Source organism: Motacilla alba, chromosome 2, assembly GCF_015832195.1.
Source record: "Motacilla alba alba isolate MOTALB_02 chromosome 2, Motacilla_alba_V1.0_pri, whole genome shotgun sequence".
NCBI lineage: Eukaryota > Metazoa > Chordata > Aves > Passeriformes > Motacillidae > Motacilla > Motacilla alba.
The window spans coordinates 51675542-51698059 of record NC_052017.1 but is presented as its reverse complement, the minus strand read 5'-3'; the positions used below and the strand labels follow the sequence as shown (position 1 = coordinate 51698059).

Genomic DNA, 22518 nt, shown 5'->3' with positions numbered 1-22518 from the left:
CAGGCACTTGTATTCATTAGAAGCAGACACAGTCTAGAGAAAGATGTAAAAAGAGCTCCTCCTCCACTTCCAACAGCACCACCCTGTTTGATAACAGCGTTGTCTACTGTCAGTAGTATGAAAAAATGCCTTTGGCATTTTTGGCAATTTTAACTTGGCAAGATGTTGTATTTTCAGACAGAAACTTGTTACTTCTACATTGAAGCTGCATTTGCACCTCTGTATCTTGCTTGGCAGGGTTATCCTAATGTGCAGGTATGATTTGAAAGTGCTGCATTTTTGCTTGAATTCAGCATTACAAAGTTCATGGTTTTAAAAGTTTCAGCCTCCTCGGTGCTGTCCTTTTGCAATGTTCACTAAAGAAGAAAAATAAATATCTCCCTTGTCTTGCCATGCTCATGGGAAGCTGTACCAGGAAGGTGATGGTCCAGGAAAAGAATCTAGTGTTTAACCTGGCACTGAACTTGCCTTCCAACTTTTTCAACTGCCCTACCCTGCATTAAGTCCAGTTCAGATATTTTTTTAACAGGTAGGAGGGCTGGCATTCAAGAAGACAAGCTAGTCACAGGAGATGTAGGAGGTGTGTGACCCTTTTTACTGTGTGAACAGTGTGAACACAGTGCAGCCCCAAAGTCTGGGATTGTTGCCTAGGGCCAGAGCTAAGTGTTGCAGCACCAGCAACTGGCACTACGTAGCTCCTGGACTTAAGCACCCCTTGATGTGCTTAGCTTCATCCTGTGCAGGAGAATGATATGGTAAATCAGTCTGGAAAACATGATTATAGTCCCAGAAACTACCAAGGTCTCAGTTGTCTGCACTGAAATCAAATGTCATAAAATTCAGGCATCCAGATTTCTCTGCTTTGCTTTCGTACATGACAAGTCCTTTCACAGTAGTTCTCAGCATTCCTCCTGCACTCCCAAAGCCCCTGGCACAAAGCTGTAGTTATCAGGTGACACTTGATGTATATTTATTAGTTACATCACAGTTCCTGCTCTGAAACAAAAAGGATGGGAATGTTTCTCAGAGTGACTGAAATGGAAGTAATACACAATTCTTGCTCTCCTGCTTTGTTTCTATGAATTTGCCAGATGTAAAGTTGCCCATCCTGACCCTACAAGCATTCCGCTCCTTCCCACTGCAAACTCTATGTGCTTATTGGGGTCTCTTCCAGATCTCCTGGCTGCTGGAGCACCCTTTGCATTTCTGAAATTTGCTGCTCCTGATTGAAGGGAGCCAACCAAGAAAATGAGCTGCCTCCCTTTCTCCCTGACAAGAAACCAAAGCAGCATCACGTGTCACAGCAGGGCTGAGGTCAGAAGGGAATTCTGGAGGTCACTCTGTCCGGTATCCCTGCTCAAAAGTGTTTGCCTACATATGGTTGTCTAGGATGATGTCCAGACAGCTTTTGAGTATCTCCAAGGATGGAGACTCCACAAACTCTATGGGCAACCTGTGCCAGCTCCTTGTCAACCTCCTAGTGAGAAACCATTTCCCAATGTTCAGACTGCATCTCCTGTGTTTCAGCTTGTGCCCATCGCCTCTGGTCCCATCCTTGGGCATTGCTGGACAGAACCTGGCTCCATCTTCTTCACATACTGACATACACTGATGAGATCACTCTTGCACCTCCTCTACTCTGAATAATTCCAGAAAGCAGAGGGATAAATCACGGGATAAATTGGGTAGGTATTGCTCAATTTACTTCCCTTTATTAAGATGGTCATAAGCAAATGTTCCTTTCTCTTCCTGTTCTTTTCCCACTTTCCTTTTTAAACTCATGCATACATCTTCTAAACGTCATGCTGTCACCTTTTTCCATTGAATACCATGCACCTGGAATCTTTTTATATCACAACAAGAAATGTTTAATCTGGAAAGGCATTCAAATAGAATAGCTCATGTGAGAAATATGAACTGGTTTGGTTAGTTTTAGGCTTTAGACTGATTTGTGACTGATTTATGCTTCCATGTGAATAAAACATAATCAGAAACTGTGGAGTGATACTACTGTATATACAAAGAGGAGAACTGCTCCTGTTGCTCATGGGAACATATAGGCCATAATCTAATTTTCAGAGGTTGTGAAAGGTGTGCTAAGTGATTAATTCATTTCACTAATATCTGACAAGCCACTTTCATAATGGGAAAAATTACCTTCCTAGATAATTTGGTTTTTAACAACTTATCATAGCTGTTATTTTCCTAAGGGTGCATATTTTCCACTATGCAAAAAAACTGGCATGGAATTAAAATGTCGATAGACTGAAAACCTGCATTTAGCTTTAAAACAGAAGTTTGTGAGTTGTTGTTTTTTTAATATGTGGAAACTACGGTCTTTGATATTTTTGCTCAGAAGATAACCACGTGTTTCATATGGCTTCTGTTTACAAAAAGGAAAATGTATTTTCTGGGGAAAATAAACTAGATTACACTGCAGGAAAAGGAGGTTTGATGTTTCAATATTCTAGAGTGCTCAGATGGAAATTCAGATCCATAACCTTTAACTGAGTTTAGGACATGGATTTTCAGTTGTCTCTGTTCTTAAATATACTGTTGTATTCATACTGAATTGAATGGGATTTGCTGTAGAAGTAAAAAGCAAGATTTTCTCTCTTTTGAGTTTAAAACCAGGTAATGACTTTGCTGACTTCAGTAGAATAATTCTTTATTTATACCATTATAAGCAGGGGCAAAGTCAGATTAGGAATGTATCTTGAAGTGACAGTGCAAAGATGCATATTTAATCTTTGTTAAATGAAGCATTTGTAATAAAATGCACTATTCACTGCTCTTACTGCTCTCCTGATAAATGCATTGTGAAACTGTTTGTGGTAGCTGTCTCCAATCTTTTTTAATTCAGTAATGAGGACCCACAGTATCCACAATGTTACTCTCCTCATGTGATGCCTCTTCAGTGTAAACCCAGTCCCATCTCCAAAATGGCAGAACTGGCTGACAGACCTACATTTTACCAGTTTGGCTCCTCTGCCCGAATGTGGCACAGATGAGGGGCAATACTTCCTTTGCTGTCCTGCATATCTGGATCCATTAGGCACACCCTCAAGTGTCTTATTTGTTCTTTTCCATTTGTATTGACCATTCCTTTCTAACAGGCCATTCTCCTCCACCCAAGACAAGCAGCTAGGGGAGCAAATGGTTGAAAAGGCTTGGAAGCTCCTATAAGCATAGGATTTTCCCCTGGGCATGCTTTGTCTGAGTTGCTTTATGATGCAGAGGTCTTACTGGAAGAAAGAACTGGCCCTACAAGGTCTGGATACTTTGCTGAGAGATGAATACTGGTTAGCATACATAATTTCCAGTACTGCTGGGGAAAGTAAGAAGAAATCAGACAGTCATTTTGAGCTTATGCAACAAGCTGCACTCCTCTGATCGTGGTTTTTTTTTCAGAATCTGCTTGTTAACTATGATGCAGTATGTGCCTTTTGTGCTTTAGGGGACTAGGAGTCTAAGCCAGTTTATTGGTGAAATTAACAACTTTCTCATTAAATGTTAATGGCAATGTTTTGATTAGTGCCAGGGTTCTGGGAGGGAGTTAAGTCCTTCCTCAATAACCAGCAGTTACAAATGCAGCAAGTGTTAATAACTTCATAGGAAGCAAACTAGGCAGGAATACATTCCATCACCCACAAAATGGATCTCATATAGCTTTTTGAGGGACTGCTCACACTTTAAACCAAAAAAGTATTTGATTTTTAATATGGAGATTTGGGCTGTTTGCAGCACCCAAAGCTGCAGTCCCATGATGTTGTTTCCCATTTCTCTCAGACCTGATGTTTAATGTGCTCCCTTCCATACAATTTAAAGCTTAAAATGTTCATCTGGTTGAGGAGTGGAGAGGTGAAGAAATTCAAACAGGAGCAGCAACTGTTCTCACACTTTTAGCAACTGTGCTCAAATGTCAAAAGAATAAACATAAGAAATCATGAAAGATTTAAATAGCTTCATATCTGACATGAGCTTTTAATGCCCCAAATGGACTTCTATAGGGAAACAAGAGTATGTATGTGGGTTTTGTGGGAATGAAAAAGGGCTTCACATGCGAGTGTAGAATGAGAGTTTTTATCAAATGTTGGCCTAAAGGCTAACTGGAGCCTGGATTTCATCTCTGTGCCAAATGAGAGCAGCCACCTGCTCTGCTCCTCCTACCCCATCACTGCTGCCATCAAGTCTTAGCTGGGGGAAACTTTCTGTTAAATTGAGCCCAGCAAAGGACAAGGAAAACCCAACTTAAGGCTTTTGAATGGTTTATCCTTAGTGATACAGTAACCTTAAGAGATACTTTAGCGATACTGTATTGCAGTTGAAGGTGTGGGTTTGGGTTTTTTCTTTTTTAAAGGTTACTTTTTAAAGGTCTCTTATAGTAACCTTTCTGCAGACTGTGTCTTTAGGAATAGCGGTTGTTACTTTGGTCGGTAACAAGTATGATCCTTGGATTTTTTTACCTCAGTAAAAAAAAAGGTAGACTGAATAAAACCACTTATTCTCTTAAGTAACCAGTCAGCTTAGACATCTGCTGCACTTTGCATTTTAGGAAATAAACTGAAGCTGCAAAAAGAATCCAGAACCTTTGTCATGGCCAAGAAGCGTGTCTGTTTTCTGCAGTGGGCAGGGCTTTTCCAGTGGATCTACTGCAGTTAGCCAGCCTCAGCACTGCTGTAACTCAGGAAGCTCCTGACATGCAGTCCAACTTCAGCACAGCACTAGGGGTTACTAACAAGACATCATTTTACTGTAGTTTTAGCACAACAGGGAGAGATCTGGCAATATTAGTGACCTCTGCCCATCATTGTGCTCTAGTGATTTTTTCCCAGACTTCATGTCAAACAGTTGTATGATGGGCTGATAACCATATTTTAAACTCAGTCATGCTTGATGAAGTCTTGACTTACCTTATTTGTATTGAAGGTCAGTATCTATGGCTTGATTTTCAGGCAGCTGAAGAAGCAGGGAATGCTACTTGTCCTGTAAAGCACTCAGTGTGAACAACAGGCCTTTTGGTGCCACTCCTCTAAAACTGTGGTTCGAGATTGCTATCACTCAGCCTCAAACTGGCTAGAAATCCCTCCTGACAGCTCTTATCCAGACTGCACCTAAAACAAAAGAGAAAATGCAGGAGTGGGTATGTATCAGAGACAGGGGGAGAATATTCAAACATTCCTAAGGATTCAACATGGTCACTCAACCTCCCATTCCAAGACATCCAGCACTGTCACTCCTACTGCCTTAGTTTTCCTTATAACCAGTTTATAGTAAAGAGAGAAGCTGGTACATGATATTTTGACATGACAGCAGTGCCATCAAAAACATTCAGGATCTCCTGCAGCCTTCTCCAAGCATTCATAAAAACCTTACAAAAGTAACCACACACTCTTTTGCATGAAACCATGCCTGCTGGCTGGCTGAATGGTGGCAACAGTATTTGTAAAAGGACGGGGAACAGACCATATATGTCAGCCCTATACCTAAATATAATTTTCATCATAGACATTCTTCCCATACAGTTCTTCCTCTGTTTGTAATGATGAATAAATCCACAACAGTCCATGAGCTGGGATTTCTTGTTTGGCAGTTTATCCAACTTTTATGAACTAACCTACCTGAAAATGGCACTCCTAATGATACTTTGTGTGTAACAGTCTTTGCACATGCAGTATTTTGCTCTATAAATACTAGGAGGAACAAAATAGAGGAACCAGTGATTTTTAAGGTTTCAGTCTGCAACCAAGACCTTAAAATTTGTAAGCTGTGTAAGAAGTGGAATAAGAACACCTGATACACTCCAGATTTGGGCCTTTTGGAGTTTCCAAGGCTGACACAGCGCATAGTCCCTAGCAGCCTTTCCCCTTCAGAGAAGATATAGATGTTCTCCAATATGCACCCACATGCTGCCACAAAATTCTAATATATTCATTACCTCAAACACTCTGTGTGTCTCTGTCAGGTCTGCTGTAAAAGAAAGGGAGGTCCCCAAATTTTATGTACACAGATGTGGATACATGCAGAACACCTGTGTTGGGAACAGTCATTTATGCAGGAGACCAGGCTGAAATATGAGCAAGTCAGTCAATAAAAAGTTGGGTAATTCTCAAGACAGCAGTTAAAAGACTGATAAACATTGGCAAAAGTCTATGAATGGGACTGAGCACTTGCTACAGAACTGTGTACCGTGGCATCCCAACAGCAGCCTCTTGAGTACTGCCAGCCTGCATGGGTTAATCTTAGAGCATCACCAAGAACAGCCTCAACAGAAATGAGGCTTTCATTCAGTGGTCACTCAGCCTTAATTAAAAGGACACTTTTCAATTAAACTTCAATGACATCTTCTGAATAGAAGTTTTACACCTACTATATTTCTTTTGGACAAAACAGTCTGCTCAGCTGTATTCCCAGCTGTACACTCTGTTTCTCCCAGCTTGCTGGCATCCACAGCTATTTAGAAAGCAACTTTGTTATGTCAACTGCTAGGATTTTCTACAGTACATATTACATCACCTTTCCTGAGAAACTTGTTTGAGCAGATCCCTTTTCTTACTTTCTTGTTTCATAATGTCCTTCACATTCCTCTTTCAATATTTGTTGTTCTCTCTCTGGAAGCTCAGTTGCTGGCATTTTATGGAAAGGTTACATAGCAAAAAGGTCACTAATAGAGTTTTTTTATCCCTGCCCCATACTCCTGGAGAGAAGCTCTCTGTGCGTGGCACCTTTAGAGAAAGGTTTAGAGAAAGTTTTCCCTTAAGAAAAACCTACAGCATTCACTGCCAGTTTCAGAACAAGAAAATAAATTTGGAGCATAAATTACCTTGGCCATTTTAATTCTAAAGGTGAAGAAATAAGGAGAAGGGCAAGCAAGAGACAAAAGCAAATTATGCTGTAGTGCAAGTAAAAAGCGAGATCCCAAAATTCCATCCTCATCCCTGATACTTGGGTGACTGTGCCTCTGATCAATTTGTTCTTGTGCCTCTGCTTACTTCTTGTTGAGTCTTGATCCTTATGAAACAGCCTTGGAAATCAACAGTTATAGTTCTTTCAAAATGCCTCCTACATAAAGATGTACCAATTGAAGTTTGGTCTGCAGACAGCTGAAGGTGTTGGGAGCCTTCAATTCAGGTCCAAAGCCTTCAAAGCAGGCAAGGTAAGAACAAAGTGTCTTAAGTCTGGGGACAGGATTTGGAATAAGCTGGGAATGAAGCTTAGGAAAAAAGAAAAGATAGACATTTCTAACATTAGGTGTATACATTTGGGTGGCTTCATACACATGCTCACTAGTGGGAATATATGCACACACAGGTATGAGCTGGCACAGGAGCTGGCTGCTTGCTGTTTATTGATGCAGGCTCTTGTACAGTCCCTCCTTGCAGCACAGGGTCTGTGCAGGGGACACATGCAGCCTAGTGTCGAGCTTCTGCTCAGAAACATAGTAAGGATGCTTATTTTGGCTACTGCTAAGTGGCTGAACATGAACTTGGGAAGTATCTTTTATCCAAATGCAGCTCTTTCTTCTAAAAACAGTGGTTCCCACGTGATCTCCTTGAATAGAGTTTTTCTATATAAACAATAGAGAAGGAAATCTAACTTCCAGTCTAGGAAAGGAAACACAGCTAAGTGAACACTGTTAGCAAGGGCAAGTATATTATCTCTGCCTGTTTGAGAAGCCACTGAATTGAACAAAATCCTTTCATCAGCTGCAGTAGTCTTTATTACACTCCATTTGAATGATCTGTTTAGGATTAAACATTTGTTGAAAGACACACTGCTTTTAATACCAAAGCATTTTCCATTCCATTTGCTTCATTTTAGCAAAATGCTGAATGATCTGAATGATCTGCGTCATGTTTAACATGAAGTGTAACTGAAGCACCCTGCATCCTGCAGAATTGCTTTGTGGACTTGTGTTTTTTAAGAGATCTCTGAAAAATCAACATTAAAAAACACTAGCAAGCTATTTTGAACAACCAGGCATAAATTTAGTCCAAATAAGCCCTCATCTTTACTGGAAAACCTTTAAAGAGGTCATAAAAACAAACAAACACGACAATTCAAAACCACTGTGCTTCAACAGCAAAATCATCTAAAATTTAGCTTAATCCTTTTAGGATCAGGAGTCTAAACAGATAACTACAGCAATGGATAATAAAATAGCCAAGCATTGGTATCCAGTTAATGCATCAGCATACTGATGATGGTATATAAACAATGCTAAAAAAACAGGAAAATTTTTAAAGCAGAAGACAATACTTCATTTACTGTTCTGCTGGAATTCCTGCTTAGGAAGTCCCTAATACACATTCATTATGAATACAAGAAGTGAGTACAGGCAGGAACTTGCCTGTTACCCAAATGAGTATGACTAGTGCTGAATGAGTCTTTTACTAATCTTCTTCAGAGCCTGAACTTCATTTCCAGAAAGGCAAGATTATTTGTAAGGTTCCATTTTTCCACTTAAATGCAGAATCAAACACATGGAGTACTTCCAAGAGGTCTTTGGGTTTTAGTTTCTTCTGAGCAAAAAATATATCAGAGTAACAAAGCCCAAAGAACCTGCTTCGAACTTGGTTAGCCAACCTCCCAGTTAGTATGGGAATTTTATTCTCTTTTCTGGAAGAAAGGAAAGAAGACGGGAAAAAAACCCAAAGAAAACTAGTCCAAAGCAGTATTCTGATCTTGTTCCAGTTGATCTGTTCAGGATCTGGTCACTGGCCTTTGCAAGACCAGAAAAGAATTCTGTGTATGAAAAACAGCACCCCTCCCATGGTACAGTGGGACCCCATGCCCCTTTTTACAAAAATCACTCACAAGACTACCAGTGCTTTCCCACTTTTCCTGTCTTAGGAGTTTCAGGTGAAGAGACAGCTGCATCATGCCTACCTATTGGGAAACATTATACATGAGGTGTGTCTTCCAAAGGTCTGAATCAGGATTGCAGTGCCCAAATCAGATGCCTAAAGTAGGAAGGCAGTCTCAATCCAGACTACCCTTTCCTCTTCCTGACATGCTGAAGTTGCTGATTTTCCCAACTTGCCTTTTCAGCTGCTAAGGATTTCTGTCAGAAAGAGGTGATACAGCATCTCATTTCTTATAGCACCAAAGAAAAAGCTGCAATGAGAGATTCAGCTAATGGTACTGAGGAGCACTTCTGCCACATACAGAATCCCTGTGTAGGATGGGCTGCTGTCACAGATAAATCCAGCTGGCTTAGTAACAGACTGGAAGCTATGGCCTCTACCGAGAAAAGGCAGACTAATGACAAAACAAGGGATGTGACATAGGAAGGGACTTCTTCCATTTTTTATGCCTTCCTCCTTTCATATTTTATTCCTTGTCTCCCTACTCTATCGCAAAAATCCAAAATGGTCATGTTATAGCCACAGACCATGCCAAAGCCTTGTCTCCTCTCTCTCTCTCTCTCTCTCTCTCTCTCTCTATCTGTATGAGTTAATCATTCCCAACAAGCTTTCTGGGGTGATGAGTCAGTAACACAAAGAAATGACAGATTAGATGTGATATTTAGTTTGCTCTGCTTTCTTTTAAGCACAGCTGTCCCCCCACCTGAAAGAATGGAGTAAGGGGTAATCAAATGCACTGTAGTTGGGAGCTCTAAGGATAACACCTCCAAACTCTGCAGCTTTCTGTAAAAGGCTTGCAGTTTTTATATTCTTTTTGCTGTATGTTTACTCAGCAACACTGTTTTAGAAGTTGCAACATTCATCTTTAAACATTAATTACCAAGGCATGATTGCTTCAAAAATCCACTGCCCGAGGCCAGGGCCAAGGAAGTGGAAAATGTAATTTCAGAAAGCGATGAGAACAAATGCTGAGCCTTTTAATTGCAGGTTGGTACAAATGACTAACAGTAAAGCAAAGCTCATTTTGGACGAATTTGTTGTTCTGCACATCAAATTCAAAACTTAGCAGTGAGTTGCCTGGGGTTTGCTCTTTCCCCCTATTCTCTTTGTAAAAGTCGAGAAATAGATGAATTTTTGAGGTAGAGGAAGTACTTTTCTAAAAATTCAGTAAAAAATATTTACAAGAGAGAAAGAGAGAGAGAGAGAAAGCAAGGAAGAAAGAAAAGCAGGGAGAAAAGAAAGACTAAATGATGCATGCAAAGTTAGGCAATAGTTGCAACAGTCATTGGACAATTGCTGTACTCTTTTGGAGCTTCATTTCAGGGTGAAGGCTGCAGTGATTCTCAGCATCTATCTCCATCTCCCTCAGTTCTGCTGAAATTTACCTGGAATCACCAACAGTCTAACGATGGATCGAGTCTGCTTCATCATGTGTGGCAACACAAGATTAAATGTTGCTGTGACTCAACATTGCCACATCAGATGTCCCAGCCTGATGCCAAGGGAACCACCGCAATAGCAATGGCATCTTCATCTCCACCCTTCTGGCCTTGTTGGTGGCAGAATGGGGACAGCCCTGTGCGAGCACCTTTGCAGGGTATGAGAGGCACTTCTTTTCACATAGAGATAGAAAACTTGTTCATTCTGGCCTCACACTGCCCCACCTGGGAAAACACATCTGATGGGAGATGTGACTCAAAGCCTGATGGGTCTGAGTCTGGTTTCCTGCATGACCATAGGACAGACCATGCAAGCAGGCTCTGTGATGGTCCTAAAGTTGCATTTATGTACCAAAGTCTGGAGGCCAAAGAGACTATAAATTGTGATAATCATCTTTTCTAATGCTCACGTTCACTGGAAAATTCCACTTTTGCTTCTGGGTATTCTCAGAAGCACTTCTGGCCTTGTTGCACTGCACAGCTTGTGCCTACCTCCCTGGGATTGAAAGATGTCACGCCACTTCACTACAAGGGCCTGAATCACTAGATATACCAAAAAGCTGTCTAACCCCTCATGTTTCATCCAGAGAAGTGGAGAGGTGGTGTTCATGATGATGGTCAGTGCAGCCCACCTCCTCTTCCAGTTGCTCTTAACAGTTTTATACTGGAAGATTTTCCCCTGTGACATGGGAGATCTGCTTTCAACATGCTCTGAGTACATTCTCTTGTTCATTCAGTATGCACCCTTCTGTCAAATGGGGAACAAAAGACCTCCTTCACCTCATGGCTATTCTCACCAGGCCTGTACTGCAGACCCTTATCCACAGGCCAGTTTCTGCAGGATGGCTCATGACCACGCTGTTTAGTTTGGTCCCTACTGAGTGGACTGGTTGCAGTCACACTTCACAGTGCTCAGCTCACATCTCTTTTCATGACCCTGTAGTTGACAGTTAGTATTTTCTGTTCATGGGCTTGGTGGGTTTTTTCAGTTTAAAGTGTGAAGAGTACTAACAGGTGTATGCTGCAGGCAATGAGAGCAGTGCTGTGTCAAAAAACTATAATGCCAGAAAAAAAATTGCAATGTGCTCTAGAAAAAGGATGGGTGAAGGTATGAATTACACTATTGCCTGACCTTGGATAATTATGAAGCACTGTCCTTGCTGAAGGAAACACATTTGGTGTGTTCCACATCTATCCTATCTATTTGAAGCAAACCATGGAGTGCTCTACACAGCTGACAACACTCACATTTCCCATGAGGGATCCCAATGGATTTGTTCCAGAGGAGTGCTCTGACACTGATGGGTGTTGGGCATACTGAACATGGGTAGTATGAATGACCATGAAACACATTGCTGGAGAACAACAACAGTACACCAAGTTCAGCCACAGCATTTTTAAGCAATAGCTGTTCTACTTTGACAGGGTCCATGCAGTTCAGGAAAGGTGTCTCACTCTCCCAGACAGAGCACCAAGCAGAACATCAAACCCAAGTCAAACACAGTGATGTAGAGCAGCCCTCAGCTGGTGTGTAAGTTGGTCAGTAAGGGAAGATGACACACACTTTCCACTGCTCTCTCACACTTTCAGATAATCAAGATGAGTACTGCATTTGTAGGGTGATGTCTGGAAGTATGCAGGAGAACACCAGGACTTGCAGTGTCTCCCATCCTCCCCTCTTTTCCCAGAAATCCAGTGGCCAGTTTCAGCTCTGTTTTATCACAGGTATTACTCAGAGACTGAGATGAGTCTCCTGTGGCTCTGCCCTTTTGAATGTCACTGCTGCTCTATGGAAACCCAGCTGCCACTATGCTTTCCTGACCGCCTCTAAAATGATTGTCAAGGACAGAAAATATTAATTAAATTTTAATTAATAAATTGAATACTGTGGGGTTAATTATAGCTATTTACAGGGAGTGTATGGGATTTGGAGGGCCTACCTTATGGTGTTTTTGCACAAAGTGTTGCCTCTTCCTTTAAGCTCTAATTAGCTAGCTTTTTTCTTTTTAATAGCCAGCCTTCAAATGACTGCTCAGTAGCTCCCATTTTGTTCCTCATCAGCAGTCCTCCAGCACAGCTGCTACAGCAGGGAAGCAGCCCTGCAGTTTGCCTTGAAGGGAGCAGGTGATAAAGAATCTATCAGAAGTGGTCTAAACCAACAAAATGAATTTTAAAAAAAAGAAAAAAAAAACAAGAAAAAAAAAAAAAACCAAAGAATCCTAACCCCTAAACTATGTTAAATGAGGAAACTATATAAGAAACAAAGAACATAGGAAGAAATAAGAAGGAACTGCAACATCTGAAGCTGCTGCAAGGTCAAAAATGTTCTCTCTGTATGCAGCCCTCTTGTCCAGCTGCATATTCTGCCTTCCTGCATATGCAGAATGCCAAAAGCCATCAACAGCAGATAAGCACCTGGGAAAAAAGCAAGCTGTTCCAGCACAATGACAACTGTGAAACTTGAAATAATTTCTCCTCTGCTCCTTATTTTCAACCTACACATTTCCTCCCTAGTGGTAAAACCTTTATAAAATTTAAATGGACCCTATTACCTGTACTTCTAGCTACTCAGTTTATACCTCTAAAGAAAAAGGGTCCTTTCAGGACACTATTAAAGTGAAGGCACACAGTAACACACTGTGCCCAGATATGGGGAGTTTATTCCAGACAGCTTTTCAATCTCATGCCACTAGATGAGAACTAATAGTGCCTAAGAACCAGCACAGAATAGAGCTTTGGAAGTTTGGAGATATTTTGGGTGTTGTTTTGTTGTTTTTTTTTTTTGCAAAAGTGACCAGCATGTTCAGTAGGCGGACCACTGCTTACCCTCAAGTATCTGCTCCTGCCTGCTAAATGTTCACAACTGGACTGCTGCCATGGAGGGAGCAGGGGGCAGTGGCTGGAAGATGAGGGCTGGCACAGGCACCGCAACCAGTAGCTGGCTTGGTGCCTGCCTTCTCCTTCCTACCATAGCAGTTGGCTCCAAGTGGTGGGCAGAGGAGACTGGTTTGGGCTCCTGCTGAGGTGAGACAGGAAGGGAAGAGGGAAGAAAATATGTTGGGTTTTCTAAATTTTATAACCAAAAGCAATAATGCTAGTAAGGGAAAATGGAAATCAACTCGCCAACATGGAGAGCAGGATATCTCCAAAATTTCACATGGAACCCTGTGGTTTCTGAGGTTGGGACACCATTGCCTAAATTAAGAAAGCTATGTTCCATCTCAAGAAAGGAAACATAATAGCCAGAATCACTCTTGCAGAAAATCCTAACTCATCTGACTCCTCAAGCATGCTCAAAAATTTTATCTACTCTCCTTTGTAGCAGAACAGCTTCACTGCCTGGGGATGCTGAGCTGAGAGCCCTCCAGCACCAAGGCATCTCCTCACCTCATGCTTTGGCTGAAGGTGTCAGATCACAGTGCAAAACCCCTGCTCCAGGTCTACCTTTCACATTCACAGAGATTTCCCCAAAACAGAGAAAATAAAGTATCGTCTCTTCTTCTAGTATTTAGAGTTGTGACACCTGAGAAATGCTAGCCAGCACGTGTAATAACACATCTGTTGCAAGCCATAGTTTTATTGTTGAAGTGGAGAAAAGCCTGTCCAGAGACACCATGCAGGGCTGCTTTTTTTTTTTCAACTAATTTTGTAATAAGGAGGTAAAGATCCAGCAGCTTAGAGCTTCTGCTCCTGCCAGCACTTAGCTGCTTATTCAAAGTCCCAAGATCCCAGTCACACCGATGACTGGTCACCCCTCAAGCCTGTCACCCGTGGGCTCAGAGGCCTGCAGCCAGGCAATGAGAGCACCGGCTTAGTTACAAGCTTAAAGGGCTGAGAGCCTTTAAGGAGGCTGAGACCCCGGATTAGCGAGGGTGTTTCCAAGCGGGGCGGCTGGGCCGGACAAGCACGAGCTGCCGGCAGGCTCGGGCTGCCGGTGCCACCTTCTGGACACACGCGCAAGCGTCATGCACCTTCCCCTTCGGATGGAAGAACGCTACGGAAAGTGGCTTCATTTCACTCCCTAGTCCTGCTTTTGTGGGCTCCTCCCGGCCTCCCTTTGAACCCCTCAGTCATGTAGCACATAACTGAGGGGGAGCAGCCCCAACAGAATCCAAGCCGACTGCACGGTGCATCCCGCCTCCTGTGGAAAAGTACCTACCACAAGCTCACAAAAACATTCCCGGCCTTTAGCATTTCATTTTCTTCAAGCACTTCTGTGAAACAGCCAAGCCTGGCAGAAGTAGACACAAGACTCATTTAAGAAACACCTGTGCATTTTAGGGATGAAAAGGAGGGGTATGTAAGGGCACTCAGGTTAATGCCAGAAGTGCTGTCTCAGGGGGCTCAGAGTATTTATTTGAGCAAGGACCAGCCTGTGGAGAGGGGTCTGACTTGCCTTGGTGGCTGATTAGCTTTAGTGGCCATGTATGAGTGCAGATGCGAAATCCTGCCATTTATGCTAACAGCAGTTGTGTTGTCACAGAGAACTGTGCCCTTTAACATCCAAAACACAAACTGTTGCATGTGGTTACACCACAGGCATTTCTGAGAGCCAGGCCAAGGTTAGAGAGGCCACCTCATTCTGAAACAATCCAAAATTATATCTCACATGTACAGCAGCTGCAGTTCAATCTCTTATAGCTGCGGAGTGGGACTTGACTGCTGTCTTACAAGAGGCAAATGGGGTACATACACCCAACACAGTCCTCGAAACCAGCTTGCAGAATAAGCTTGGAAACAACTTTTAGTGCAGAGAAGATGTCTCCAAGGAATGGTTTAAAGAGCACAATTAGGAGTGGTAGGCCAGAAAAAAGCTGTGAGGTTGGAAAAAAATGCCTGGACCAGTAGAAAGCAAAGAGGAGCCAAAGGAAGAACTATGGGGACAGTCAGGAAGCAGGCAGCAATAAAAAGCTGCAGGCTGCAGAGTGCAGTCTGCAGGGCACCACACTGAAGACCTGTTATTTTGCCCCAAACTAAGATGGAACTTAAGAAATATGGACTTTGAACCTGTCAAATGCTTGCAGCAGCTACAAGCATGCAACATGTAAAACAAAGGATGTCAATTTAGTGGCAGCTTCTTTAGGGATTACCATAACATGAGACAGCGGCAATAGAGGCAATGGGCCTTATGAAATGTACATGTAATAAAACGTGGTCTATAATGGGAACTTGAATGATCTAAGTATTATACAAATGCTGCTGCAGTTCTATATTGTAGATAATACCTGTTTCCATTTCAGAGGACAGGGCTCAGAAGTAATGTGAAGTCAGGCTGAAGGACCCATAAAGCAAATGTGCAGCAACAGTAAGGCAATATATTTATTTCAGAATGAAATATTTTTTAAAATTGCATTTATTCTTAAATATGCACATAGCAATACAATAAATACTACCTCTGGGGCAATTAAAGCCACTCTGCAGCTTTGATATTACCATGTGGCTGTTATACAACCCAGTTTCAGATGCTGACCCATCCAGTTTGCCAGTTTTTACAGCTGGACTCTACCTAAATTTAGCTACTGCACAGCAGCCCCAAATATATGTACTGTTACTGCTTGTTTGTGCAATGGCTTCATCCAATTTCTTTTAACGTAGATTTATTAAATATAGCAATAAGCTATCTTCCACAACAGTGTAATCAGAGTAACTGATGGTAACAGAAGTTTATTCATGTCAAGGCATCTAATTCCTACTGTTGTTAAGTCTCAGTTCCCATAGCCCTCCAGGACATGGAAGGATAAGGACAAATCCAGCCTGAAGTAAGTTTCAGCACAATCTGGGATTCTGAGCCCTGCAGAAAGGGATTTATAGATGCACTCCTCTCTAGGACTGCTATATACTGTTGTATGATGTACAACAAAAGGCATCACCAAAGTACTTCTACTCTCACTGAGCACCATCTCTACTTATACATTTTATAATTCCTGGTCTCTATTGATTTTAAAAGCATCTTTAGCATGCAAGCAGCTGTTTAATGCATTTTGACCCCAAAGCAGGGAATTTGCACAAGTATTCCCACTAGAATGTTTGTCCTTTCGTGTCCATGCATTAGGGCTCTGTTTAAAATCTGTCCATGTCCCTAATCTCCCTGGGGAGCTTTCCCTGAATATTCAATGCTAGTCCACAGTCTGTAACAAAAGAGGGAGGGGAAAAAAATAAAGAGAGAGACATAGAATAGTGTTTATGCATAAAATTCAAGAGTCTTTTCACATAAAAAACATATGCACACACAAAAGCACCTCCACTACAGAGCCTGGCATTTCCACAGCAAAGATCTGACAGTGCGTGCAGTTTTTCAAGTTAACTAATTTACAATAAGGGCATCAGACATCTGAGCTCCAGATGCATTCATTCAGGCAGCCAAGGCCATAAATAAAATAGAAAAGAATACTCTTACCCTAACATAGATTTTATAGAGACGTGTTGAAGGCTTAGCAGATGGGTTTTGCTGTCTCAGCTTTTACCTGAGTAACAAAATAAATGCATAAAGCTGCTTACTGGCTTATTCAATTCAAGACCTTTGCATTTGCTCCCACATGCTCCCATGAAGATATAGCTAATTTAAACAATAAGCAAAATCCTCCTCCTCAGGAAAACTGAGGGCAAAACTGCCACTGGCTCCAGCAGGCTCTGGGTGTTGCTCAACATAAATACAATTGGCTGAACTTGGCTAACAGCATAACCAATACTATAACTGAATTTATATTCTTCAATCTACAGATTTGCCACCTTAATTCCACTCCTGGTTCTGCGTTCATCCTGTCGTCCTGTGGAAGAACAAAACCAATGACACTGCTACTGTCACCAAAACTGGGGTTCCTGCAGCCTCAGCCCAGGTTGCCAACCAGCTCTCTCCCACGGAGACGTGAGAAACCCTCTCTTGAATTAGTACAAGATATCAAAACATTTTGTCATAGCACTAACTTTGTTTTGCTCAATCTACATGGTGCTCTAACAGAGCAGAAAACTGGAATCACAAATTTGAAAAGATGGCATATCACATAGCTAACATTTCTGAGTTTCAGAAAAGTTTGCCAGTTGAGAGACATCATCCCCCCCACATAGAAACACCATCATTATCCTCATCATCATCATTCAGTCTAGCTTTTATAAACATCTGAGCATTCTTTTTCAGCCAATGTGCTGTTTGGGCAGACAGCATGGAAATTTTACAGTCCATTTCATCCCTGATGTCTACACTTAATGCTCACTGTTAATAATGGGATATACACACAGATACGCAGGTGAACATACATATGTATACAGACATGCTAAGAGAAGAAAACATTTCTGACATGTTCTTATAAGGGAATTAAATTGGTGAAGGCAGATTCCTGAGCTCAGCACATGCTAGAAGTGCATCCTCAAAACTGTGTATTTGGCTGACTTTAGGACATTGTGCACTGTGAGTAACTGTGAACATCTGAGGATGGGGCAATGACAAGAAGAGGAATACACAGTCTGGAACCAAAGTCCGGATCAGGAGGAAGCAACAGGGGCAACTCCAGGCTTGAGAGGTAGAACAGGCAGTGCAGAGAACAGGCACCAAGGAAGCTACTGGACTAATGCATGGCTTGCATGGTATCCACGGTTGGATATGTCCTTCCAGAGCTATTTTTAAGAGGAAGCACTTGACTCAAGCAGTTCTTGCAAACTAGGCTCTGCTTGTCTCTCCATGCCTCGGCTCAGACCCTACCCACAGTCCCCATCCCTTTCTTCTCTCAGGACCACTCCCAGATAGTGCACCCCTGATTCCAGTCACAGCACTGCTTTATAATGCAGTACAGGCAAAGACAGAGGAGGAGGAAGAGAACAAATGATGATTGATGGCTGATGACTCAGACTAACTAGAGAATGCGCTTAAAGCAAGTTTGTTTCACCAATGGCAGTGCTTTGCTATTTGCTTTACCCCTTCCAGACGAGGTCATCCCAATTCCTTTTCTCCATTTAATGGTGACATAACTAAGTAGCCAGGAAGAAGCTGTCTCACCTATCATAAAAATACAGTATGCAGTAGTCATAGGAGGCTACTGTTCAAGACAAAGCCATGACCTCCACATTTAAGAATCTGCTGGTCTGTAATTCTGAAGAACACATTTATTAGCAAAATTCTGTTTTCATAAGCTACAAATCAAGACACAGCTTCCTTCAGCATTGTACCAGATTTCTGAATCATGAGCCCTGTAGTGCATGAGATTTTGCTTTAGAAATAAAATTGCTTGCTCAACTGCAGAACAGTTCAGTCTTCTTTTTCTACAACTACTGTTTAGTCTTAAACCAGAACTAAACAGCTCTGAAATTATACATGCACTTTAAGTCCTCTTAGTATTTACCAGTATAAATACATAATGATGAGTGTCCAAGTATCTGCTTGATTAGCAGCATTTTCAGTATCTGGCTACTTTGCAACACTTGGCAGCTAAGTAAAGCAGGTCTAGCACACAGTCAGACATGTGGATTTTTTTTTGTTTTGTTTTGTTTTGGGGGATGGTGGTACTAGAGGTTTCCCAGATATCCTTTATTTCAAAGCAGGAAAAAAACAACAATGACCAGCTCTGTACCAAACCACAGGTCAACAGATTTCAATGGTCCAAGGTTAAAATTTGCCTCCAGCTAGCTGCACAGACTTATCCCATAGGTATTAAACAGGAAATTTTTAAACCTTAAAAATAGTTACAGTTATGTGACTTACCCTTGGTAAAATAATTTTTATCATGTACATGAAGACTACAAGCTTTCCTCCTTTGAAATGTTTGTGTCTGACACTTTCCCTAAAGTACAGCAAGTCTGTGTTTTTCTCTCTTGCACAGACTGTGGGTTGAGTTTTGTTTTGCCATTCTTTTTTCTTTCACAAATCAAGCTGTCAGCAGCACGGGAAGTAATTCTGTAACTGGGACACGTAAGAGCTCTGTTCTGAGACTGCATCGCTGCCCTCACTAAAGTCACCCTTGGAAACAAGAACACTTGAGAATATCTTAGCACACAGTGAAAGGCCTTTTGCTATGGTTTATTTAGCTGAAAAGGAAAAACATAATTCAAGGAAAAAGCTCCAGACCTTAGAGATACTAAAAGTATGCAGTCTCTCCTGAGCTTCCTGCTACTGCAGGCCATAACCTCTAAAGAGCACTGTGTCTGAATATCCATTTCTGTGGGGACAATGCTTTTGAGCTGGGAGATAAACCTAGTTTGCTTGGACTGATATGAAAGCTAAACAATAATACATGCTCCTCTCCTACTACGCAAACACTCCCAAAACTAAGGGAGCCCAGTCCAATACCAAAGGGCTACGCTGTGCACAGCTGACTGCTATATGAATTGCTTTAGCCTGCTATTGACATCTTCCTCTGCTCCTTACTGACTGCCCCATATCATAGCTCCTGGTCTTCTCTATACATATCCGGGCTTCAACCCCAGTAGATCCATTCCATCTGTCCCCAGATGCCACATCTAGCCACCACAGCCCAGGTGGCCCAGTTTACCTAACCTGGATCTCCTGCGGGGCCCTGGAGCCTATCTCCACCATCAGATGCTCTGTGCTTACCCAGCCCAGCCATGTAATGAGCAGTGCAGCTGCACAGCCACCAACCTGCCAGCACACATGTGGCAGACCACTTCTTGGCAACTATTAATCACCTATTGCATAAGAAACAGACCCTTAATGCAGGCAAGTCTTTCCACTCCCAAATCATGTAAAAGACATAAAAGCTTTTGGCCATGCAGAAAAGTGAACAAAATGAGTGGTAATTAACTCTCATGACTACAAAGGCTAACAACTTTGGCACTTGCAAAGGGGATCAGAGGCAGCTGAGCTGAGAAGGAACTGTAGCAGAACAAGTATTTGCCTGGAAGCAAACACTGCCTGAGTGCTTATTTTAGAATGAATAGTCATGTTAGTTAACTAGGGCTAACTTTTGAACAAATAGCTCACGTTACAGCATACCGAGGTACACTAGATGCATCCTTTGATGTACTGACAACCTACTACCGATTTTTTTCAGAAATGTAAAAAACCCCACAATTTATCCTTCATAGCTAATTCTGGGTTTTGGCACAGTCTTTTCACAGATTAATGGAAACAAACCCAAAATGGATTTAATCATTGCACCATGAGATATTTATATTCAGCAAGAGCATGTGGTTTGCAAAGAAAAAAAAAAAAGAAACCAGAGTTTTTCTGTAAATCAAAACATGTGACTGTTCCTCACTATCTCAGGACAGACAAGTTTTGGAACACTACATGTCCTTGTTGTTTCTGACCTTTCAGCACAACTGCAGCCTCTAAGCACTAGGATTTGGTCTGCTGTTCAGCAGCATACTATGCAGCCTGACACACCCTTCATACCACTTACTTCAAATACCAGTGTGGACAACTAATATGACTCCCATGGTTTTCAAGAAGTAGGGGAAGAGAGCTGGGATTTGGGAAGTGATTTATAAAGCAGACAGAATTCACGCTAAAAATATTAAGTAAAATGTGTTCTGATTATTACCACAAAAATAAACACATCTCATCTGGAAACGTGAATTCAGGAGTAAAGATTTCTTTTCTATATGAACTGCTTCACACTTGTTATAAACTTAAGGGATTTGACAGGGATTGAAGATTCACTTGTCAGCTGCTATGTCCTTTAATTAGCTCCCTAACATCCATACTGACTGAGGCAGTATGTTCCCAATTTAGCAAATCAGGCTGTCTCTGTCCAGGTTTCACTGTAACTTTGAAGACCTGAAAAAGAGCATTAAATGCAGTGATTTTTCTGCCCCCTAGTAGACATAATCTACCATATACATTTTCTTCTGTCCTAGCTTTTGTGGAATGGACAACAAAAGTATTAACCTAAATTCCAGAAGCTGCATAAAGTGTGTCTGGCTCTTCACAATCTTTTGAAGAGAAATTTACATACCAAAACCCATAGTTCTGCTCTTACTTGTTCTTGTATCTCCTATTTTACTTCAGGTCCACAGGAAACTTCACCACATACATTCATTCACAACTTCACATCCACATCACAGTTAGGTATGGATGGACTTGTTTGCAAAGCACTTGACAGGACTTAGGGGTTCACTGCCACAGACAACTCAGACCCCGACTGTTTAACCTAGCCAAAACTTCTTCACCCCGTTTTGCACTCCCACTTGTAAAGTGGATATGATAAAATTCTGCAACCTTTCCAGCTAAATATTCTTCTACTTTTTAAATGGTACACTCCTTAGGACAGAGGATCAACCACATCCTCACCCAGAACCCAGCACAAATTACTCTTTAATTTAACTCTTTGGGATCTCTGGGTAAGAATCAGCCCCTAAGATGTTAACAAGCTTTTGTTTAACAGCATTTTTAAAGTACAAACCAACTGTAAATCAGACCAGGCAGATTCTCACTTTGGGTCTTTAGGTTTACCTCATTTCCATTCTGTCTTTCTATGCTCTGGGTGATTCCAGGCAAGTTTCTTGCTGGTCTCTTACACTTGTTTTTGCCATCTTATACTGTTGGAGCCATGCAAGAAACTGTAATAACAATACTAACTGCTCAGCTTTGACAGGACATAGCTATTTTTACTGGATTACTTTTCTGGCACAGGATTTAAAGCACCAAATTATTTGACACCTGTAATTTTATACTTGGAATAAAACAAGGTATTCATACTTCTTTTGTAATGTAAGGTAAAAGCAAACTCTCTTATATTCTCATTCCAGTGCTGCTGTCTGACAGCTATTTGCCCAAGGAGAAAAAAGTACTGTTACATTACAGAATATGTGGAAAAGTAAAAGCTATGGAAAAGAAATCATTAAATAGCTAACTTATTCCCCTGCTAGCACTAGACTGTTCCCTGCAGCATGTTTCAGAGTGTTTTGTCCAGTCTGGTTTTACAAGTTTCACATTACTTTCATTTATATATGTAATACAGCACCGAGTCAAATGTGGTTTGTTGCTGCTTATTTTCCTTGTCTTTCAACTACAAGACTCAGTGCTAGACCAGCTGTTCATATAGAGTCAACTCCAAAACTACTGAAAAAATATCTGGACTCTTTCCACTGACTTCAACAGGCTTTGGATCAGGCTCAGGAAAAGACGACGAATACATTTCATGTAAGACTAAGCAGGTTACAGTCAGCAAAGTATAAAGAGGATTAGCTGTGTACGATCCAAAGGCACGTTACCCTGCGTGCTGAAATGCCTGCCTAACACACTTTCGCTTTCATGGAGAGAA

The 22518-nt window shown here is 41.6% G+C and overlaps 1 protein-coding gene across 2 annotated transcripts in view; it reads right to left on the bottom strand.

Annotated features, from left to right (window-relative positions):
- Positions 1–22518, bottom strand: part of LOC119697611 (cytochrome c oxidase assembly factor 1 homolog) — a 52101-nt gene that overhangs the window by 18835 nt on the left and 10748 nt on the right. Inside the window, exons 1-2 of one of the 2 annotated variants that reach the window (XM_038128568.1) lie at positions 5939–9022; positions 4914–5114 (exon numbers count right to left, since the gene is read on the bottom strand). The gene's annotated coding sequence lies outside the window, so the exon portion shown is untranslated. Of the gene's footprint in view, positions 1–4913; positions 5115–5938; positions 9023–22518 lie in introns of those variants that run through there. The other variant, XM_038128567.1, reaches the window with a different exon arrangement.